At 37.5% G+C, this 6,214-nt stretch overlaps 1 long non-coding RNA gene across 1 annotated transcript; it reads left to right on the forward strand.

The window, feature by feature from the left end:
- Positions 1–572: 572 nt before the first annotated feature.
- Positions 573–4,976, forward strand: LOC136866286 (uncharacterized). Its single transcript, XR_010859524.2, has 3 exons — positions 573–807; positions 908–1,061; positions 1,174–4,976. It is a non-coding gene; the product is annotated as an uncharacterized lncRNA (long non-coding RNA).
- Positions 4,977–6,214: the final 1,238 nt, after the last annotated feature.

Consider the following 6,214-nt stretch of genomic DNA (forward strand, 5'->3'; position numbering starts at 1 on the left):
TTCGAACCGCGACAGACTCAGCTATGTGCCCTGCAGTCGCCACCTACATGGCTTTACGGCGTCAGTTTAGTAACAGATAAAATATTACCCACCAACTAGACAGGGCTAAGTTTTACAGACAGATGCCCTTCTTACAGCAGGCAAAATGCTGGGGGCTGTATCTCTAAGGTTACTTTTACTGCATATAGCTATTAACTTGTAGCGGGTTCAAACCTCTACCTACAGACTCAGCTATCTGCCCTGTAGTCGTCAATTGCATGCCTTTAAGGCGCTGAGAGTGTTAAATCCCGGGTTTGAGCAGCGGTCGCCGAGGTGTATGCTATAAAATTAACCTCTGCTTATACTTTCTGCATAGAAGTGCTAAGATATATAGTGTGACGTGCACGCAAAAATCTTGCTGTGTAGCAAAAACACTGACCGCTAATGTACTTTTGTTCGACACGTGCGGTGTGACATGTCAACATAATGTAAGCAGAATCTTGCAAAAAATGCTGACGGATAATGAACTTTGATCGATACGCTGGTATATAAGCAGACGAGCAATTCTTCCCCCTCTCTTACTTACAACGAAGCTGCGTTCGTGTGAAGTTGAACATTTTATGTGTTTGATATCGACTGTCTACAAAAATTCTTGCAGCTTGATTTTCTACATAAAAGTTTGATTTTTAAATGTATATTATTATATTTTTTATTTTTATTTTAGTCGCAAACATATTCGAGCGTTGCTGCCCGTATCCACAACGGAGGAAGGACTAGGGAGGTGGTTTGCTCACAGGGAGTTGTTATCGGCTGTCTACTCTATCATAGGTCTGCTAAAAATCTTGCGGCTTGATTTTCAGCATTAAAAGTAAGCTTGATTTTAAGAAAAACATTATTATTATTATATGATTTTTCTCTTTCTTTTCAGTTATTATCGTTAGCCGTATCCACAAAACACACAGAAAGGACTGGGGAGGTGGTGCTGTATCCGCAACACACAGAAAGGACTAGGGAGGTGGTTCACATCTCAGAGGGAGTTGTTATTTACGGACTAGGACATTCAACGCGTACATTCTTTAAAGGTATGTTTCTATCTTTTTATGATGATTTATGTAATTGTTTTAAAAATTCTAAAAAATAAATTTTCATTTTTTAGAAAAATTGAAAGGATTTACGAATCAGTTCACTTTACAGGGCCAACTACAAGACGACTCAGTGATGTTCGACTTAATCGACAATATAAAGTAATTTCGCTTCGGAAAATAAATACAAGATTTGGTGTTAGAATATTGTGTGTCCGTGCGGAATTCCAATTATTTTTATCCAATAGATTTAGTGTGTTGACAGATTTAGAATTAGGTAATCTAAACCAACGATCCATTGCTATATTATACCGTGGAATAGAAAACAAAACCTGTATTATTAATTTCGTTGATATCTAAACATGGCAGCAAATTGGGAGACTATTCATACATTTATTTCATCACGTATACTAAACGGTATTATACGAAATTCATTCAATATTTTACATACAAATTATTTTTTATTATCTTGCTATAATATCTTTGAAGAGGAAGTCACTTCTTTGCTCACTACGCATACTGCGCTTAAGCTAGATGCCTCACTTGCTTGTTCATTCATTCTTTTTAAAGATAATGCGGAAATTAATGAAACATTTTACATATCTTCGAAAATGACAAAAGTGTTATGTTCAGATAATATTTCAGAATGGTTTCGTGAACACATTGTTGAATTGCTCGCCAAATTTCGAAAGTTTGAAGAGTGTGCGAGCAATAAAGCACTCCAAAGTATTTCTTATCTTCAGATTAATGTGTGTAAATTTGATCCGTTAAATTCAGGTAGACAGTATATCGCACTTCCGAAAGCCATTGTAGACAAGGGAGCTGTTATCAATATTCAGAATAAAGATGACTATTGCTTTCTATGGTGTATCGCAATGGCATTCAAATCAGCAATACATCATTCATCTAGATCTTCACAGTATAAAGATATGTTTATGGAGTTGCAACAGACGTTTAATTTTGACGATGTTTCTTTTACCATGGACTTACAAACATTTCGAAATTTGAAAAAACAATCCTAATTTTTCCCTTTCTGTTTACAGTGTCAACAGAGAGAGTATTGTTGGACCACTTAATTCTGCTTTTTCTCGAAAACAAAACCATATTCATCTTTTGTATGTTTGTGATGAAAACACAGGCCACTACTGTCTTATAACTAACCTCTCACGTTTGTTTAATAAAAAATCACAAGTTTATTTGTGACAGATGCTTGCAATACTTTTCAACAGAAAGCATGTTAGCTACACAATTAGATGATTGTACAACACACCCAGCCGTAAAACTTGTTCTTCCAAATAGTGAAAATGCCGAAATGAAATTTGAAAATTATTATCGTCAGAAACCTGTTACGTTTACTGTTCATGTGGATTTCGAATGTTTTACTGTACCTTTACATCGTTTACAACCAGACTTGACTGAACCATATACTGGTACTGATTATAAACAGAAGCACACTCCGTTTTCTGTAGCATACAACGTTGTTTGTTCATACGATTCATCTCTATCATTTTTAAGATGTATCGCGGAGGAAAACTGTACTGAATGGCTGTTAAATGAATTACAAGAGTTAGCACATTGTGTTAATTGTCTTATATCACATCCAGTTCCAATTAAAATGACATTAGATGATATGATTTTGCGTGATAAAACCGATGAATGTCACATCTGTAAACAGCCAATTACATTCCCAGAGATTAAGGTTAGAGATCACTGCCACTTTACTGGGAAATATCGCGGACTTGCACATCATTCATGCAACCTTTTATATCATGGACCTAAATTTATTTTTGCTTTTTTCATAACTTGTCAGGTTACGAAAGCCACTTTATTGTCCGTGAGTTAGCACAATTAAATTTCACAAAGTTCGCTGTAATTGCACAAAATCATGAGCGCTTCATTTCATTCATTTATCGTGTAGGCGATATTAGCATTCGCTTTCTAGATTCTTATAAATTCATGAACTTTTCACTTGACACACTTGTAAATGGACTTTCAAGCGACGACTTGAAATACATTCATGAGTATTTTCCAGATCCTGAGCAATTTAAACTTTGTATAAGGAAAGGCATTCTGCATTATGACTATATTCAAAGCTTTTAATCATTAGAAGAAACAAAATTACCTCCTCAGTCTGCATTTACAAGTGTATTAAGTGAATGTAGTACACCGTCACTAAGCCATCCTCATACGATAAGCATACGGTATCGATTTCAGATGAAGACTATTTGCATGTATGTAAGGTGTGGTCAACATTTCATATACAGACATTAGGTGAATATGCAGACTTGTATTTGAAGGTAGATACACCTTTACTCTGTGACGTGTTAGAAAAGTTTCGCAAAATATGTTTAACTATTTATGGAGTAGACCCTTGCTATCACTACACAGCACCCCGTCTTTCGTGGGATGCCATGTTAAAGTATACAGGTGTTAAATTTGATCTTCTTACAGATGCCGACATGCTTTCGTTTTTTTGAACGCGGAATTCGCGGTGGTCCTGTTTCGCTTGTTAACAGGCTTGCCATTGCAAATAATCCCTATCTCAAGAATTATGATTCAGAGAAAGAAGATTCTTATCTCATGTATTTCGATGTTAATAATCTGTACGGGTGGGCAATGTCACAGTCATTACCACGTAAAGATTTTGTATGGCTAACAGAAACTGATATTGAACATTTTGATGTTTTTCAAGCTGCTAAAAATTCTAATCACGGTTTCGTGTTAGAGGTTTCTCTTTCATACCCTTCTAATCTGCATCATTCACATTCTGACCTGCCTTTTTGTGTTGAAAATGTGTCCATCTAATAATAAATCACAGCACAGTAAACTGCTAGCTACTCTTTTGCCAAAAAAGCGGTACGTTATCCACATACAATGTGTTGTTCAATGCATAGAATACGGTTTACAATTAGAGTGTATTCACCATATTATCGCGTTTAAGAAGGAAGCATGGCTTAAGCCGTACATGTATTTAAATACAGAACATCGCCAACGTGCTACAACAACGTTTCTCAAACTCATGAATAATTCTATCTATGGAAAAATTATGGGAAATATACGCAAACATCGCGACATTCATTTAATTAATCAATAGGATGGCCGATATGGGGCACGCTAGTACATCTCAAAACCGAATTTTAAAGCCTATCTTGTCATCGATCGTGATCTTATTTCTGTTGAAATGAAAAACTGAGATCGTTTATGCGAAGCCAATTTATTGAGGAATGGCCATACTTGATTTTTCAAAACTAAAAATGTATGATTTTCATTATGGATTTGCGAAGCAACAGTTTTCTGATCTTACACTTTTGTATATGGATACAGATAGTTTTATTTATCATATTCGGAATACAGACGTCTACGATGTCATGCGAAACCGTTCTGAATACTTTGACACTTCTCCCTTTTCACCTTATAATCAATTTCACATTAAGCCACAGAACAAGAAAGTCATAGGGCTTATGAAAAATGAATGTGGTATGAATATTATGACAGAGGTTATTGGTTTAGCACCAATAATGTATGCTTATGAGACTCACAATTCGCAATCTGTCAAAATAGCAAAGGCGCACGTTCAAGCGTAGTTAGTCATTTACATGTTCAACACTATCGCAATGTACTATCATCTAAAAATGCCGCTTTTTGTACGCAGAAAAGAATCCAATCACGCAGACATAATGTTTTTACCATTGAGCAAAATGCTCATTATCTGCATTTGATGATAAACATGTAAAGAATAGTGGTTTCTTTACGAGTGTACCATGGGGGTACAACAAGATATAAATGTGCCACGTGTAAATAGTGCACATTATCATTCAAGATGTAAAGTATGCACAAAATCACTAAGGCAGAATGCTATAATTAATTTGTAAATATCAGTAATAACGATGATAATAAATAATGTAAAAATTGGAATATTGTTTTATTTTAGATTATCATCACACCTCCTTTGTCCACCTATGTAAAATGTATTACCTTTTCCATACCGCATCTTCCTCCTACCGCTCAGACGTGTTTATCAACCAAAAAGGAATAGAGTGAAAAAGTATTACATTCTCCTTACCGCATCCTGCTTTAAAACTATGACCTCGAAGATGGTGGTATGTCGAGAAGAGCAGCTTGCATGTAGTTAGGCCCCGTGGCTTTAGGATCGTTAAAAAATTCGCTGCGTGGCTAAGTCCCTTCAAGATACATTTAAATTCCCCGCTCCGCAGTTAGGTCCTGTCAAGATGGCAGTAGTTCAAAACAAGTGCACCATGTTAGGACTTGTCAGCTGTCAGAAAGGACGTGGATTTTAAATTCCTCGCCCCTAGATGGCAGCAGTGAGGTTAGGCTCTGTTAAGATTGTAGCACTGAGGTTAACCACGTTCACTTGTTTATAATCCACGCCCACGTGGATAAGGCCTGACCACGAGCATAAGGTGGCAGCAATGAGGTTCATTCCCGTCAAGATGGCAGCAGTGATGTTAGCGGTGTTCTGTTGTCCTTAAAAGTAAGGTTAGGGTCCGTCAACTGTTAAAAGCACGTGGAGTTTAAATTGCCCGCCACCACGTGCGTAGGTGGCAACAGTGAGGTTTAGCCTCGTCAAGATGGCAGCAGTGAGGTTAGCGATGCTCTGTTGTCCTTAAAAGTGAGGTTAGGTTCCGTCAAGGTGACAGCTGTCACCTTGACAGCTGTCAAAAAGCACGTGGACAAGCACGTGGCTTTGTTTACAAACAAGAGCACGTGGTCGTGTCGTCACGGTCACGTGGTCATGACGTCATGGGGTCAATGACCTTGGCCGGGGTCAACGACCTCGGGTGCTGACTCAGCAGAAAAAGTGCTGACGATGTGGCTTAGAACAACTATCACCCACACCGAGTCCCAAAATGGCGGCTCCATAAGTAACATTTGTATCCTGACCTGTGTATATATACTGAACCATACAGTTCATGGACCAATAGTATGGATTTTAGTATTAGATATTGGGATTACCTGACGCCACCAAGGAAGTCATTGTCTTATAGTTTATTTCATAAAAGATTCCAGAAGAAGCGTTCTCGTGGGAAGAGAGCTAGAGCATCATTATGAAAATTTCCAGAGACTCATTAAAGGGATTTATGGCCCAAGCGAAGCCTCTTAAGGGAGATCGGGGACGCTCCCCAGATCGCGGC

This window comes from Anabrus simplex, chromosome 3, assembly GCF_040414725.1.
Source record: "Anabrus simplex isolate iqAnaSimp1 chromosome 3, ASM4041472v1, whole genome shotgun sequence".
In the NCBI taxonomy this organism is placed as follows: Eukaryota; Metazoa; Arthropoda; class Insecta; order Orthoptera; family Tettigoniidae; genus Anabrus; species Anabrus simplex.